Here is a 19,643-nt window from a genome sequence, read left to right on the forward strand (position 1 = left end):
CCCTACGAGGCATGTGTCCCTTCATGGGTGCACTGCCTTGGGCAGCCTTCTTGGGGAATTTTGCTAGGGTCCTCCTCAAGGACCCTTGGTTTGTCCTTGGGGAGTCTTACCTTGACGTTCTAACCCGTAATCCTTCATTTTAAGTACGGGAAGCTAAATTCACAACTCTAACCCTCACGTCAAGCTCTAGTTTAGCCTACTAATTTCTGGGGTGTTACAATACAGATATATATAAAAAGATTGACTTTACTTAAACAAAAGTAAGTCTTTGGTCCAGTGGTGAAGTGGGTTCATTTTAATCAGAAGATTCCGAGTTCGAACCCTGCCAAAAGGAACAATGTTTATTGTACTCTTTTCCAACACAATTTAGGGATGTTTTATCAATATATTAATCAATAAAAAGAAAAAAAATACACTATTTAAGTTCTTTTTAAAAAAGAAAAAGGAAAGTTTACACAAATTTGTTAAGAGTTAATTGCATCTCATATAATTAATATTTTTTTAAAAGCTAGAAATAGTTCTCAATTTTCAAATTCCTCGTTACTTTTTGGTTGAACCTTTCTTTTGTGTTTTTCATCATTATTCTAACTAAATCATATATTTAAAATATTTATTTAGAAAAATAAAATTTAAATTATATATTAATAGATATTTAATAAATAAAATTTAGTTTATTGATATTTTTAATCTCCTTCTTCAAATGTTGAACCCACTTAGTAAAAATCCTAAGTTCGCCAGTATAAAGGGCAAGGACGTAGTCAACGCGAGTTGATGACTCGAGCTTACTAGAAATTCCTTGTTGAAGACCAACAATTCTATTATCTATCCCCATCATGATGAAAATTCAAAGATTACCCTAGTATGTCGGCCAAGGTTATTAACTCGTTGAATACATCAATGTAGAGCACATGCGGCCCAATATATCTAAGGGCATCATAGACATGTTATTGCTAAAAACTTTTGTTGCCTAAAAGGTTGTGGTTCCTTTAAGAGGCTGGGTGATGCACCCGTAAGACGTGTCTTCGGCCTAATGGCTTTGGATGCAATTTGCGTTCAAAGACTTGATATCGCCTGACCGATGTACGCATGCCTTGGCCGATGCACATAGGCCTCAGCTGATGTCGTATGGCCAATAGGCGCATGCCTCAACTGACACCTAGTATTAAAATTGATTATCCAATATTAAAATGTACATTCACATATGTATTAACAATGTATTTCGAACACAAAATTCATTTAAATTCATTAGTAGTTGTCACGACCCGAGACTACCCACTAGACGTGACATGGCGTACTTGACCCTGAAGGGGTCTCATACAAGCCCTTAGCATCATACATCATTGCATATGTCATAGAATAAAAGAGGAAAATTAAAACTTTTTCTTCAACAATTGAAGACATTTCTATAAAGTCAAAAAGAGTCTAAACACTGTCTCATTGACCATCTAATACAATAGAATACTTAAACATATAGTGATACAACCCTTACATAGTTCTAAAATGAAACTATAAAGAAACTACTAAGACATCTACTAAGTAAGAGGTTTGTCCCCGGACTTGAGGACTCATCAACTAGCTTGGAGGATCACCTATTCCCAAGCTTGAACCAATAGATCCCATCTCCATGAACCACCCCCCTACATTTGTAGAAAACATAGAAATATGGGTTAGCACAAGAATGTACTAAGTATGGTAGCTATGCATAAAAACATTTGAAACATGCTTGAAAGGGGACATTTTAGTTGAAACCCATGCTATGCACTTTTGAACATCATTCTTGAAAGGGTTGGAGAACATAAGTCATAAACAACTCACATATAGTTCATCAAAGCACAAGGATAACAACATACCATAAACATAGTCTCCAATCATAGTCATAATGCACATATCATCTATTACAAGACATAGTACTTATGCATAGCCAAATGTCAAGATCATAACATCATAGTAGAACAACAACATAAGTAACCCTAAGCTCTACTTGTGCAATGAATAGATAGGGTCCATCGTCCTAGCTACACTAAGTATCACTTCTAGGCCACCAAGCTCATACTTATAACTCATTAGTCTCATGTAAGCTAATACACATAATCAAGAGACATTCATAATCACTTAACTCATGTCAAGGAATGTAGATCATAACACATAGCCAAATGGAACATGCATCAACTCATAAGTCATCATATAGAAAAGGGAACAAAACCATGATTACTCTTGAAGACAACTCATTGTACATGAGTGGCATCCCATACTACCCCTCACTCAAAGTAGGTCCTCTTAAGAAGTCAATGGTCATAGTTCATGCATCATGTTCATAGTTCATATATCATAGTCATAGTATATGCATATAGGAGAAACACACTATAGATCCTCTCAAGGTCTACTCATCATATGTGAGTGGCATCTCATACTACCCCTCACCCAAAGTCACACCCCTTGAGAACCCATGGCATATAACTCAATTACTTGTTCTTGTTTATGTCTAGATCTTGTCATGTCTTATTACTTGTACTTGTCATGTAGGGAAATAGGACCATAACCGACATAGACCATGTGAGCTACGTGGAATCCGGTGTCATGAACCCACACCGAAAAGAGGTGTTTCACTTGCCTAAGGCGAAATGAGCATGTTTAGCTTATAGGTGGATCCACTAGCTAAGAACCTATGTGGGCACATAGTTAGGGTGTCACAACCCGGGGTTACCCCCTAGAAGTAACATGGCACAATTGACCCCGTAGGGGTCGCATACAAGCCTTATAGCATTCATGAACATTAAAGCATAGGAAAATAACACGGAATTTAAAACTTTTCTTTACAATCGAAGTCTCTTAATAAAATGAAAGAGTATCTATGACACTATGTCTCAAACCATCTATTTAACTTGGAACCAAAACCCTTTAATACAAACTAGGGACACGACCCTTACAAGTCTAAAAATATAAAAGAAGAACAATAAGGGACATGTGGTTGAGCCCTCGAATACAATGAAGCCTCACCAATCTTCTTCTTCTTAATCTCCTATGAACCTGGCCACGAGGATGGAATCCAACATCACCAAAGCCTATACTTATAGAACATGTAAAATAAGGGGTTAGCACAAAAAGTACTAAGTATGGAAGCCATGCATAGAACCATTTAAACANAATAAGGGACATGTGGTTGAGCCCTCGAATACAATGAAGCCTCACCAATCTTCTTCTTCTTGATCTTCTATGAACCTAGCCACGAGGATGGAATCCAACATCACCAAAGCCTATACTTATAGAAAATGTAAAATAAGGGGTTAGCACAAAAAGTACTAAGTATGGAAGCCATGCACAAAACCATTTAAACATGCATAAAAAGGGACATTTCATTTGAAATCATATCATATGCCATTTTTGAACATCATCTAGGAAATAGTTGGAGAATGCAACAAATAAGACAACTCACATACATTTCATTATAACAAAGGAGATATCAATATAATACAACGCATAGTCTCCAATCTCAACATTAAACAAATCCGAATACTCACAATATATGGCCTCCAATCACAATAATAGAAAGACAATTACCAAAATCATTTCATCATTAAGTAATCATCACATAAGGGACCCTTAAGGTGCACTTGTGCAATGTATGATAACTAGCATTCATTTACAATGTACAACACAAGCCAATATCACATTCATACTCATTTCATAGTAAAGCCATTACTTTGGTAACTCCTAAGGAACACTTGTGAAATGTGTGGTTAGCATCCCATAATACTAACCCTACTAAGTACTCATTTGAAGCTACCTTAGTCATGCACTTCATCTTTAGACCTCAGTATAATCAATAGTCACAAATAAGGAAATAGTCACGTGCATTACTTGAATTATAAGGGAAGTCATTCATAACAACTATCCATTCAATATACATGCATGCATTCAAATCTCATGATAATGCAAAGGAACCATCATATGACATCCTGCTAAGTCTACTTGTGCAGTGTAAAAGTGAAGTCCCACACCCCCACTCCTACTAAGTAAAACTCATTAAGAAGTCATAGTATAATTCATGTCTCATTCTTTAACTTCATTATTATAGGGAAAAGTTGTCATAACCGACATAGACCATGTGAGTTACATGGAATCCGGTGTCTGAAACCCCACACCGAAAAAAGGAGTCCTACTTGCCTAAGGTAGAACAAAATATATAGCTATAAGGTGGATCCACTAGCTAAAGACCTATGTGGGCACATAGTTTATGGGATAGGGAGATTACTTCTAGAAACCTTACCTCTTGCATTAATGGAGGAGTTCCCATCTCATGAGTTCACAAGGATAACCCAACCTCTTGCATTAACGGAGGGGTCTTTACCTCATTGTCCATATCCACCCGGTGCTAAGCATTATTTCCCAAAATTATACATTATTAGTCTTTGAATTGTATCTACATGTGTGAAGGAATACTTTGCCCTTCGTTTAATATAATTCATCAAAATATCTCAAAGATTCATTAAAGGTGAGAATGTACTTTCAACTTTAGAATGATAATTAGTATGTGAGAATGACTTTCACACCAAGATCATGTGTTCTCATGAGAATGTACTTTCAATCAACACAATAGGATCAACATGTTCATGTACATTTCATGCATAATAATGTGTAAAGGTGCATATGAGAGCTATACTTTCAATTAACACCATTTGATTACATCATAATCATGTTTATGCATGAAATGTATGTCTGTGTAATTGTCCTTGCAACAACCCAACAACAACAATATCATCATACTCGACAATACATATAATCTCAAGTATAGGGGTAAGGGAAGAACTACATTTCAACAATACCAACTTTACACATTAGTCATAGGACATTTACCTTCTAAGTGAATCAATAGTTTATACACATCTTTCATTCATATGCACAAACCTTCACAATGTGCCCTTCAAGGGCTATGGATTAACTCATCCCAACATATAGCAATAGCACAATACATAAGGGAATACCATGATCCAACAACTCATCAATACATTAATCACATCATGATTGGCACATTATACTTCAAGAATTCAAAAACATGCATATGATATCATGATCAAGTCAATTTATGTTTAGAAGCATTACTCTAAACCAATTCAAGTCTAGGTGATCTAATCTAAGGCATTACATGAAGAAATTCATCATTCTAGGAAGGTCACAATTAAACCCTCAATTTGCCTCTTTCATGACACAACCCTAGAATCTTAGGTTAATCAAGAATATATGTAAAATCACACTTAGATCATGCAATTACATCATAATTAAACACCTCCACCTTTCAAGTGGATCAACAAGTTCATATACAATATTTATCAACATATACAACCCTAGCAAATTGCCTTTCAAGGCTAAGAATCAAGATCAACCCTAAATTCTAGAATTATCATGCTAGATAGATATATATCATGATTCGACAACATAATAAACATAAACATAATCAATTGTTAAGCATCAATGATCAATCAAGTCACACCTTAGATCACAATTTATTAAGAATGGGAAATCATGGGTCCAAGGGAGATTTTAGCTAAAATCCATCAATACTCCATTAATCCAATCATAAATCATCATAATCAATCAAAATAAACCTTAATTAAACATTTGATTTCGTTTTGGAAGAAGACCCATGACTAGATTTGAAAACCCTAGATTTGGGGAATTTGAAAACATAATTGAAGGGGCTTCTTGGTGATAGCTTGTCACACCCCAACTAGAGAAGGCGTGAGTGGAACTCAACACCTTATGCAATCGAGTTAGCCACATAAACATACCAACTAACTCAACTGAGGGCCTAGAAGGTCGGGCAGCATAACATCTAAAATACTGTGATTGGACCCTTAAGGTCATAACCTGAATATTGGTAAGTCATATAGATGAAGGTAGACAAGCCAAAGATCATAAGGTATCAGTTAGCTACAATGAAGATATACACACATACATACATATCTATACATGCCAAGCCTATGTGGTTGGAAACTGGAAGCTGCAGAAAGAAACCCAGAATATTATGTCCACAATAGCCTCTATGAGTGACATAAGCACTGGTCGGGACAAGACCCCGATTATATCCAAACTGTACAATAAAAGTAACATCCTATGAGAGCTCCAGGAAGAAGTGGAGCTTACCAACTCACAGCTGAACCTCGAATCCTAGCAGAGGGGTCAATCAGAATCCCTACCTGGACATACACGCACGAAACAAAAATGCGTCCCCAGGCAATGGGACATCAGTATGAATAAAAATGTACTGGTATGTAGGGCAGAAAATAGAATAATAAATAGTTACTGTAAAAAGGGGAATAAAGATACCACCTGAAACAGAAACTCTGGTAGCCACCATGGCTGACATCAAACCTTATATAAATTAAATATACATGGTATGCTCTCATAATCGTATGTCGTGAATACATATATATATATATAGATGCAAATGCATGTCATACCCAACCAAGTGCTAGCAATGGTGGTGCCTTCCGGTAGCGAACCGGGATCATATTCGCCAACTTGTGGCCATCTGTGTCTCATACGATAAATATAGGCAATAGGCCCCATATCTTCCGATTATAGCTCGGAGGTAGAATGCATAGCATGTAATGTCATGGATTCGTAATGCATTTGTTACCTAAATCATGTTTCCAATCTTGGCTCATTGGTACTCTTGCCTCATAATCTCGTAATCACTTTCGTATCACATGTAAATATCTCGTAAAACTTACATACTTGTAAATTAAACTGGAACACTTAACTTGAATTTAGAAAGGCAACTTAAACTTGAGGATGTTCATGAAGAGCTTAAAGTTCTTCACTTAGTATCTATATGTGTTTCCTTAGTAGTTTGTAAAAGAAAGTATTTCAGAAAAAACTCGTACTTTAGTAGTTTGAACCTACGATTTACATTTAAAAGTTTTGGAAATCGACGTCTTATTTTAAAGTTTTCAAAAATATAAATTAGCGAGGAAGGAGGACTGATTTTAAATTCATATTGTTCATCCCTAATCTTTTTAAGTTACTACACCTAAAGAAGAATAAGAATTTGTACACATGGACCTATAGTCAAGAGAATTAACACAATGACATAAAGACGCCAAATACCCTATCTAACCGAACGAGTGGAATAGCAACATAATGGAGTCACAAAAATAAACCAGCTGCAATATCAATGACTTTCACAAAAGGTCTTTCTAGTAATAGAGTAGTAAAACAATATTTGACGATTTAGGATTCCAAAATTCGTGCTCAAAGGAAGTACAGTGCTTAGCCTTAACATACCTCAATTCTGAGTCTTGTTGTATCAATGTGGATTGTACCCCTTCCTTACAGTATGTAATCTACAAAAAATCATGTCATAATATGAAATCTACAGAAAATCATGCCACACAACCATTACAGGCAGAATATTAACATGGCAGGGTCAAAGTAGCAATTTAGATCTTACTAGCAGAGTAATTAGCTCGCTAGACCCTTTTTAAATGTATGATTCATTACCTTTTCTTCTCCAATTTACAACCTCAAATTAATGACGTAACATACATTTTTGCAGCAGCTATTAACAAGTGGAGGCCTACACAATAGTCAACAACAACCAAATAGTGTATGCCTGCACAATAATAAAAACTCGGCGTATCGCCACACCCCTCCTCTCCAACAACAAAATAACCACAACCAAATCCAAACCATGAGTCTTCAAACCATTAAATCCAGAAAAAATATACGTAATACAGTCATATAATTGTTCAATATAACCATAATAACTCGAACTTACAGCTTCCAATCACCATCCTGTGAGTTCGTCCAATAATTACGTTTGGAATCACGTCTTTATCTTCATAAGCAATACGAGAATAAAAGGGCAGAACCTTAACTTAAAATTGATGGAGATTATAGTATTTTAGAATGTAACTTCAATTACAAAGAGTCTCCTCAAACACAAGACATTGAACCAAGAAGAAGTCATTTGAAAATTGCAATGCAATAATAGAACCAACATTACACTTATTTATCTTATAATTAATTACCCATCTCACTCAATAAAATGAAGGGTGAGAATGATTACCTCCAAAAAGCAACAACAACACCTAAAAACGAGACTCCTTCACCACAAAGAATCCTTTAAATCACAACCAATGAGGAGGAAAGAAGTAACACAATCTCTATGAATGTTCCGATGGTGAAACCACGTTGAAATCTTGTAAATCTTTGCTTGGATGATAGGGGAACCTTTAGAGAGGATTTAGGATTGTTTCCTTCTTATTTTTGGTCAGAAAATATGAGTTAGAACGAAGGGAAAACAACTCTTATAGAGCTAAACCGAAATAGGGGCGAGGGACCCACCTTCACGTGCCTGCTTGTGCAGTCTCACTAAAATCTAAATATCTCTCAATTCTAAAGTCGTATGGACAAATGGTTTAATGCGTTGGAAAGTAGACTCGTAGACCTTCAATTTCATGTATTGGAGGTCTTCTAAAGCTTTATATATTAGGAGAAAAGCTCTAAGACATTTAACCCAAATTTCAAATAGTTTATTAAGGAAACTTACTCTAACCTTTGTCAACTTTTATTTTCCAACTTGCTTGACCTCAAAACTTAACTTACGATCATTGGGCGACTATATCACCTTATAAAACATACTTATTAGCATATAAGACACTCTTTGTCTTACCCTAAAGGTACTGGTTAACTTAAACCTTCCGAACGGGCTGGGTGTTAGAAGAGACATTCTTTAACTCGAACTTGTTTAAGGGCATCCTTGACCCATAACGTTAGTTTAATTATTTCATTTTTAACCACCCCTATGCAAAATTATTCTTCTAACATGATACACCAAGTCATATAAACCTCATACACTCATGCAATGATACGCATACTATGCGAAAGAACCACAGGGTCTCACATAGCTAAACAAGAATGAAGAACTCCCATACCTCAATTAAGAATCTCCAAGAAATTTCGGGAAGAACCTTAAGAATCTACAAACCCTAGCTCCAAAGGCTTCTTCTTCTTCCTTGAGTTTAGAGAGAGAAATATTTGAGAGGAGGAGAGTCTTCTTTTATTTCCTTGAAAAGTGACTTAATGAAAGGGATTTTAAGTCTAAAAGAGTTATATAGTTGTTGAGAAAAGAATAGAATAATAGGGACTCAACTTTGGAAAAGGACTAAAGACCACAAAGTTTTTAACTTAAAATTTGCTAGCCACCACGACTTTGCTCGCCTTTTGCACCCCTTGGCTCGTCAAAGGCACTAGGCGACTCGCCTAATGGCCCTTGGCTCGCCCATTTCATTTCCCAACCTGACAGTGCCTCACTAATTTGAGGATAACTTTTTACCGCGAGATCGGAATTGGGAAAACTCAGTGGCATTGGAAAGAGAACTCAGAGACCTTAAATGGGATAGGTAATGGCCCACCTAATTCGTTGTGAGCTAAGAGATATCGTCATTTGAAGTTGACCCTATAAGTTGTAACTTAGAAATCTGCCCCTTGCCCGTCTAAGCTCTCCCTTTGGAACCTTGGGCTCGCCAAGTGCACCCTTGGCTCGCCCTTTGTTCCAATGAGCTCACTAAAAGGGTTGGTCATTTGGCGAAGGAGGGGTGACAAAGGGCGACACACCAACCAAGTTGGCGAGCTACCTTTTAGCTCGCCCTTTGGTCCAGCATCTTGGGCAAATGGGCAGTGAACTAGGCGATGGAGGGGGAACAATAGGCGATCCACCAACCAGATTGGCGATCTTCACNAGTTGACCCTACAAGTTGTAACTTAGAAATCTGCCCCTTGCCCGTCTAAGCTCTCCCTTTGGAACCTTGGGCTCGCCAAGTGCACCCTTGGCTCGCCCTTTGTTCCAGTGAGCTCACTAAAAGGGCTGGTCATTTGGCGAATGAGGGGTGACAAAGGGCGACACGCCAACCAGGTTGGCGAGCTACCTTTTAGCTCACCCTTTGGTCCAATATCTTGGGCAAATGGGCAGTGAACTAGGCGATGGAGGGGGAACAATAGGCAATCCACCAACCAGATTGGCGATCTTCACTTAGCTCGCTCATTGTTCCAGAACTAAGGTTAAGAGGGCAGTCCCTTAGGTGATCAAAAGAGCATAAGGGCGACTCGCACAACCCTTTGGGCAATCAAGCAGCCTATCGCCAAAAGGCAACATCAAGTAACAAGGTTCCCACCACCCTATCTTGGTAGTTTAGGTCCTACCTTGCACCCTAGGCTCCTTCCTCACCCCATTTAAGTTCTAAAGCAGTCTAGACACCTACTTAAAGTCACTCTAATCCGAACGTCAAGTCTCTAGTTCATCCTATCATTTCTGAGTCGTTACATAGAGGGATAGGGAGATTTCTACTAGATGAACCCGGACTCTGACGCCAATGGGTTTCCATCTCAATACTATCCACTCGGTGCTAAGCCTAATTCCCTTTAGATAGTCTTGTTAAGCCTTTACTTGTATTCATGTTTGTGGAAGAATGCATAGCACTCAAACCACCTTGTATCATGGTAGCTCATGGATTCATTAGGTGAGAATATTCTTTCAACCTTAGAATCATTACCGTGTAGGTAAACCTTTTACCTCATGTTCATGGTGATAATAAGAACAACCCTTCAATTAACACAAGACTATCATAGTATTTCCATAGCATGCATATTCATAACATGGCATTCATAGTCATAATATCATGGTCATGTACATTTCACGCATAATAGTGAGTAAAGGTGCATATGAGAATTAGTCTTTAAATTGACACTATAGGTAAATCATATTCATTTTTATGCATGGTGTGTGTGTGCGCGCATAATTGTCTCACAATGGCACAACAACAACGACATTATCATCATAGACACTTCCCTTCTAAGAAGGGTCACAACATGTACACCATATCCCAATTCATGCACGATTCACATATATTGCATTTAAGGATCTTAGACCATGTAAATCACACATCTAACATTAATACAATAGACATGAATCCATTCATCATTCAAGTAGATCATTCATGGCATGTAGAGAATCATATATTCATATATATGGGCAGGGTCCTTCCACAATAGCACCACATACAATTCAACATACCAACATTACCATGATCATAACATATCATTCGTATTCATAACGTATCATACTTAGTCATATCTAGGGTTGTAGGGAAGACGGACCTTATCTCAACACTACAATACATATTGACAAGTAAGCACCTCCACCATAAGTGGATCAATCCCTTCATAGAAGAGATACATGATAAGTAAACTCCTCCACTACAAGTGGGTCAACAGCTCATATAATATAAATTAATCATAACATACCTTCATAGATTTTCCTTCAAAGCCAAGAGTCAAGATCCTTTTAGATTTGGCACTTTAGGTAGAAGGACATCATAAACCAACAATATAACCAACATGATCATAATCAAGTTAGTCTAGGTCTACAAGATTCATCATGATCAATTCATGTCTAGGTGATCTAATCTAAGGCAATTAAACAAGAAGATCATCAATCCTAGAAGATCATATCTAACCCCTCAACTTGCCTCTTTATGAGATAAACCTATATCATGTCAATTTCATCTTCGATTCATAGGTTAATCAAAAATACATGTAGAATTATACTTATATCATGCAATTACATCATAATCAACTTGTATTCATTCAATTGAATCAACTTCTAATCACATTCATATTGTAGAGAAAAGCCATAGCTAGGGTTAGGGGAAAATTCATGGATTCTTTGGAATTAAAGTTAAAATCATATTAATTCAGTAATATAATCCATAACAAATGTAAATCAATCCTTTAGAACAACTTTGAAAGGAATCCATGGGGTTGAGTTGAAACCCTAGCTTTTGAAGATTTCTAGAATTGAATTGAAAGTTTTTGAGAGGGCTCCATGGGTGATAGCTACCCATGGATGAATACCACCATACCTTAGGTGTAGAAACCCACGAAAATCCTAAGGCAAGGCCTCCATATTCAATCCCCTAGGTTGGTTTCTTCATTGGTCTTCAATGGTGTTCTTCGAGAAAAGACTTTGGGAGGGAAAGGGGATTTGAGTTTTGATTTGGGGTCTTGACTTGTGGTGAATTAATGGATTAGTTTAGGGACTTATAAGTTTATATAGGTCATTAATTAACCACCTAACCAATCTCCCTTAACCCCCACTTAATTAACGAATCAATTAACTAACCCCTAACTCGAAATAAAACTGCCAACACACAGCCCAACATACGGACAGCCTTCCACGGACTGTAGACCAATCTACTGGCTGTGGTTGGCTTCCGTGGTTTGGGACTGTGGCTCTAAATTCTGCAGGACCAAGGAGAAAATAAGTATGGACTCACTAGGTCCATCCACGGACCGTGGTATGGTCTACGGGGCGTGGTTTGCCTCCGTAGATCACCACCAAAAGAAACAGACCATGCTGTCCAGGCAGGTTTGGGGGACTGTTTTGGGGTCCTCCTCAAGGACCCCTCAAGTGGTCTTTGGGGAGTCGTACCCGGACGTTTAACCCCTAAACATGTCCATCTAAGTATGAGAGTAAATTCTACAAGTTTTCACCCTAAAACAACACTCCAAACTTCAACGACAAGACCCCTTCAACGAACTAGTTCAAATGACTAGTTTTCGGACGTTATAGTCGTTTCTTGGCGTGTGACCTACAATCTCCTCAAGCTAACTTCAAAAGCCATTTTTCATCATTTAAACAATTTTCCAACTATAAACTAACATGTGAGGCTCTAGTTCAACCCACTAGATTTAGTCAAACCTTAGCTAGGTCTTACTAGGTTTTACGGGGTGTTACAGTAGTATTATGCATAGTCGCACCACTTTTAAGGCATATTTTTGCATTTATGATTCAACTTTTAGGAATCACGCGACTTTCTTATTTATTTTGTGTGTATTAGCCCATGGATTTGGTACCTTAGAGTACCCAAAAAAAAATTCTGAAAAAACATTATGAGGACTTCTGTAATGAGTTAGGGAAGCATTCCTTATAATTACAATATTACGTGTCAACTTTTAGGAGTTAGGAGACTTTTTTTATTTTTCGTGTGTATTAGCCCATGGATCTGGTGAATTTTTTTGTGTTTTTTGGCAGAAATATTTTTTGTTAGCATCTATGATGACCTATTTAATGGCGTGTGTTGATTCGGAGGGGCATATGTCCGTATTTTCTAGTTCAAAAGAGGCCCAGAATGGGAAATAGAGATTTTTTTCATTCATCACACCTGGTGATGTGGACTCTCAGTTAGGCCAGCCACACACTCAAGGTGCACATGAGGCCACATTTCACCCCGCATGACATCTTGCGATGTGCTAGGGGTGATGTGATCAATGAAACCTAGACAAATGTGTCTTCGGCCTATTGGCTCTAAGCACAACTTGAATTCAAAGACTCGATGGTTCACGAGATTCTACAATTCACACAAGGTTCGCATTTCTCTACGTTCTTCATCGATTCAAGAGTTGAGATTTTTTGTTGTTGAGAGTCATTTGTGTTTGAGCAGCACATGTCCCCCCACACACTATGGATGGGACACGAGGTGTGGGCTATCAATTTTAGTATTCTTTGACATTTTCGGTGCTGGGATTCGTTGCTCACCCAACGCGCACGCCGGGGATGAGAGGGAGGTGTGTGGTTGGAGGGTCTAAGCACCCCCGACCACGCGTCGAACATGTTCACAAGTCGTTCTACTTCGCAAATTCTTACAATGATCCTTCCATAGGCTCACCCTCAAAAATCTTGTTACGGCTTCTCCTTCCTCTAAATGATAAGGTTAAATAGACTTCTCACGACATTGTGGGTAGTAAACCGCCAATATCACCGAAATATGAATATTTCACTAGATCATTCAATTGGTGGGAGCCACAGGCGATATGTACAAAGGGCAGGTACATAGTCAATGCGAGGTAATGACTCACGCTTTCTAGAAATTTCTCATTAAAGACCAACAATTCCAATGATCTATCCCCATCACGATGAAAATTCAAAGATTACTCAGGCATGTCGGCTAAGGCTATAAACTCATTGAATACATCAATATAGTGCACATGCCACCCAAAACATCTAAGGGAATCACAGACCTATTATTGCATCAAACTTCCGCGACCTAAAAGGTTGTAGTGCATTTATGAAGTTCGTTGATGCACCCGACAGACATTCCCTCATCCTAATGGATTCTGGTAAAATTTGCATCAAAAGACTTGATATCGCCTGACCGATGCACACATGCCTTGGTTGATGCATGCATGCCTCGGTTGGTGTCGCCTGGCCAATTCGTACATGCCTTGATTGACGCCTCGTATTAAAATTTATTATACAATATTAAAATTGACATTGACATTTGTATAAACAATGTATTTTGAATTAAAAAATCATTGTATTTCATCATAAGCATATGTATAGTCGCACCACTTTTTAAGGCATATTTTTGCATTTACGAGCCAACTTCTAGGAATGATGTAACTTTCTTGGTTTTTGTGTGTATTAGCCCACGAATCAGGTGCTAACTTCTTCGTGTGTTTTTTGGCTGAAATTTTTTGTAGGCATCCATGGCGACCTATTTAATGATATGCGTTTGTTCGGAGGGGCACACATCAATATTTTTAAATTTAAACGAGGCCTGGAATGGTAAATAAGGATTTTTCCATTTGTCACACCGGGTTATGTGGACTTGCATTTAGACTAGCCACGCGCTCAGGGGGGACAGGAGACCAGCTTCTACCCTACGTGACATCTTACGGCGTGCCGAGAGGTGATGTGATGTGTGAGGCCCAAATAGACGCTCCCTTGGCCTAATGGCTTTGAGCGCAACTTGGGTTCAAAGACTCCATGTTCACGGGATTCTATAATTCACACCAAGTTCCCATTTCACTTCTTTCTTTAATAATGCAAGTGTCGTATATCTGTTGCTAAGAATTTTTTGTGTTCCAACAGAAGCACATGTGCCCCACTCACTCCACGAACAGGGCACGAGGCGCGGGCTATCAATTTTAGTATTCTTTAGCTCTTTCAGTGTTGGTGTTCGTTGGTCTCCCGATGCCCACGCCAGTGATGATAGGGAGGTACGCGGGTAGAGGGCCTAAGTACCACCGGTTGCGCGTCATCCCCAGGTGTTAACATGTGTTCTCAGTTTGTTCTGCTTTGTAGGTCTTGACAATGATCCAACCGTAGGTTCACCTACGGAAAGCTTTTTACGACTTCATCTTCTTCTAAACTAAAAGGTTCAATAGACTTATCTTGACGTCAGGCAGAAAACTACCCATGTTGCCACAATATGAATATTTCACTGAATCACTCAATTTGTAGGAGTGACGAGCGAAATGTACAAAGGCCAGGGATGTAGTCAACGCGACCTGATGACTTGTGCTTAGTAGGAATTCTTCGTCGTTACAGACCAATAATTGCAATGGTCTATCCCCATCACGATGAAAATTCAAAGATCACTTGGGCATCTAGATAAAGGCTATAAACTCATGGAATACGTCAATGTAGTGCACGTGTTGCCAAAAACATCTAAGGTCATCCAAAACCTATTAATGACTTAAACTTCTGCGACCTAAAAAGTCGTAGTGCCTTTAAGAAGTTGGTTGATGAGCCTGATAGACATGCCCTCGGCCTAATGGATTCGGGTTCAATTTGCATTCAAAGAATCGATGTCACATGGCCGATACACGTATGCCTCTGCCGATGCACGTAGGCCTCAACTGATGTCACCTGATGTCGGCCAATGTCGCCTTGCCAATGCGTGCATGCCTCGACCGACAGCTGATATTAAAATTGATTATCAAATATGAAAATTGACATTCACATATGTATTAATAATGTATTTCGAACTCAAAATATTCATTTCATTTCATCAGAAGCATTACGTATAGTCGCACCACTTTTTAAGGCATATTTTTGCATTTGCAAGCAAACTTTTAGGAATTAAGCAATTTTTTTATTTTTTTTATTTTGAGTATGTGTTAGCCCATGGATCTAGCACCATAGATGTACCAAAAAAAATCAAGAAAAATTTTATGAGGACCTGTGTAATGAGTTGGGGAAGCATTACCTAACGTTGCACCATTCTTTTAAGGCATATTTTCGCATTTATGAGCCAATTTTTAGGAATTTCACAACTTTCTTGGTTTTTTGTGTGTATTAGCGCATGGATATGGTACTAAATCTTTCATGTGTTTTTAACATAAATTTGTAGGGCGTTCGTGATGACCTATTTAATGGCATGTGTTGGTTCGAAAGGGCAGATGTCGACATTTTCAAGTTCACACAAAGCCAAAATTGGGAAATAGGGATTTTTCCATTCATCACAACTGGTGAAGTGATCTAGAATTTGGGCTAGACGCACGCTCAGGGTGCACGATAGGCCAGATTCTACCCTGCGTGAAATTTTGCAGCATGTTGGGGGCATAGGAATGTGTGACACCCAGACAGACATGCCCTCAGCCTAATGGCTTCGAGCTCAACTTGCGTTCAAATATTTGGGTCATGACATATGCTTTGAAGTTCACTCAATTAGATAAGTATGCTCTGACTATGGTTGTCGATTCCAGGGCAAGAATGAGTAAGTTTGTGTCGGGTGTTTCTAAATTGGTTGTCAAAGAATGTCGTACCTCCATGTTGATCAAGGAAATGGATATTTCCCGATTGATGATACATTCCCAACAAATTGAAGGGGAAAATCTCAAGGAAAGGGCAAAAGAGTCCAAGAGAGCAAAGATCGGTGATGATGACTTTTTCTCATTCTAGGTCCGGTGGACATGGGCGTTCTCAATTTTGGCAAAAGTTTTTGGGTCAAGGTTCTTCAAATTCTCTCGCTCCTAATTTAAACATAGATAGGGTGTCTAACCCTAAGATTCAAGGAGGAAATGGTGGTAATGGATCTTTTATCCCCGCTTGCACTAGGTATGGTAAGAAACATGATAGCAAGTGTTTTCTCGGTATTAGTTGACTTGAAGAAGTCTGTTTATGAAAAAGCAATTGAGGCTTTCTCCTAAGAGAGAGATGGTGTCCTTTAATATTAAGGTCACTTATGTGTTCCGAATGTTGATGACTTGAGGAATCATATTCTGACAAAAGCTCACAGTTCTCGATATTCTATTCACCCGGAATCCACTGAGATGTACCGTGATTTGCAGGAAATTTATTGGTGGAATGGGATGAAGAAGGACGTTGCGGAATTTGTGGCTAGATATCTCAATTGTAAGGAAGTGCATGTTGAACATCAGAAACTCGTAGTTAGGCTAAAAACATTAGTGTTCCTACATGGAAGTAGGAAGATTTGAACATGGACTTCATTACGGGTTTATCCCACACTCATCAATTGTTTGATTCAATTTGAATAATTGTAGACCAAATGACAAAATCGGCTCACTTTCTTCCCGTTAAAACTTCATTCTCATTGGAAGAGTATACCAAGCTTTATATTTGGGAAATGGTAAGGTTGCATGGAGTGCCCATGACCATTATCTCAAATCACGTACTCAGTGTACATCTCAATTTTGGAAGTCATTTCAGAAAGGTCTAGGTACTCAAGGGAAACTTAGCATGACTTTTCATCCTCAGATCGATGGACAAGCCGAATGTACCATTAAGACTTTGTAAGATATGTTGATAGCGTGTGTGAATGGTTTCAAGGGAAATTAGGATGACTTTTTGCCTTTGATTGAGTTTTCTTATAATAATAGTTATCATTCTAGTATTACATGGCACTGTTTGAGGCTCTTTATGGTAAGAAGTGTAGGTACCATATTGGTTGGTTTGAAGTTGATGAGGTTGCTTTAATAGGGCCTAAGTTGGTGCATGAGGCCATGGAAAAGGTTCGACTTATTCGCATAAGGTTGAAAAAGGCTCAAAGTCGACAAAAGTCTTATTTCAATGTTAAAAGAAGAGAACTAGAATTTGATGTTGATGATTGGGTCTACTTGAAAATTTCACCCATGAAGGGTGTAATGAGATTTGAAAAGAAAGGGAAGCTTAGTTGATGCAATTTGGATTGCACAAGACCGTCCACTCGAAGTCAAGCTCAAGACCTATAAAGGATGCAAGGTTTGTTCATGAAGTTAGAGGTCCTTAAGCTTGTATTGATGGAAAAGAAAGGGTTCCATGCCTTGAAGATCACTTGGGAAACTGACGGGAAAACAGTTGATGATACTGTCACTTTAGGCAAGCAGGAGCCATTCGGTGAGTCGTCCAATGGCTTGGGTGATGACCCCAATTCTCCGAAAGTTACAGAAAGCTTCAAGGAAAAGGTCACCTCGCCGAACTAGTTTGCGACTCACCTAGTCCCTTAGGCGAGCTCGACCCATATCGCACTTTGGACTTTTTGGGCCACTTTTGGGCCTCTTATGTAATAAATGCCTATAACTATAAATAGCTAGTTTAGGGTCCTCTTTTAGGTAGACTATTTTGAATATTGAACTTTGAAATCTTGTATGAGTGTTGAGAGCTTGGTACAAGCTTGTGTTGATCGTTGCTTAGAAGCATAGATTGCGAGGTGAATTCAATTCCCTCAAGGTCTTCGTAAGAGTTAGGTGCTTATTTAGGATTAACGAATCGAGGTTTTAGGGTTTAATATACTCTTTGGTTGCTTTTTGTTTCCTCTTTTTGTGTCTATATATCTATCTTTAATTCTTATCTTTAATTTCCACATTTTATTCGTAGTTCGTATTGAGAATTACATCATTAGTCCTCATTATGTGGGTCCATATCTAATTGATTGGTGTATTGGCAAAGTTTCTTATGAACTTGAGTTTCCTAATGATTTAGCATCGGTACACCCAGTATTTAATTTCTCCTTGTTTAAAAAGTATGTAGGAGATTCGACGCCATTGTACCTTTAGAAGGTTTTAGAGTTAAGGGAAATCTTTCTTATGAAGAGGTTCTGATTGAGATTTTAGACCATAAAGTCCGAAAGTAGAGAAATAAATAATTTGTTTTCGTGAAGGTTCTTTAGAGGAATCAATTAGTTGAGGGTTATACTTGGGAGTCCGAAGCTACTATGATGTCCCAGTATCCTCATTTTTTTTCCTCCACTCCTACTCTAGCTTGAGGTATTAATTCCTCATGGTTCATTATTTCAGATTCAAGCGTTTTAGTCATTCTCATGTTTCCATATGCATGCATGTTTATGAAACTTGATTATGATGATATGATGTAGCTTGGAGTAATTCTTCGTGTTTATGTGCATTTTGATGAAATTACAATCTTGTTGGGTGGTTTGTTTCTCTCCTACTCTATTTATGCTAGCTTGAGTCTCATTCGAGGATGAATGTTCCCAAGGGGGAGATATTGTAACACCTCGAAATTCGGAAAAGGAAAGAAGGCCAAAGAGGGCTACTAGTTCAATTCCAGGAGACACGTTTACGGTTCATAAGATGTTCTACAGATAGTAGACAAGTCTCATAGGTTGTTGACTTGGTATCTTACTTGCTTGCGATTAGGTTGTTTGCTTGTGATCCAAGTACATTCTTGACTCGACTTCTTACCCCTTATTTCCTGTTTCTATTCTTCATTTACTATCTTTTTTAGTATCTCATTTTTAGTTACTTGTGATATGTTTTCCTTATTACTTGTTGTTTATGCTTGTGTTATCTTTTGAGTTCAGTCGGTCATTACCTGTTGAGTACCGTTTTTGGTACTCATA

The sequence above is a fragment of the Solanum stenotomum genome, chromosome 11, assembly GCF_019186545.1.
Source record: "Solanum stenotomum isolate F172 chromosome 11, ASM1918654v1, whole genome shotgun sequence".
In the NCBI taxonomy this organism is placed as follows: Eukaryota; Viridiplantae; Streptophyta; class Magnoliopsida; order Solanales; family Solanaceae; genus Solanum; species Solanum stenotomum.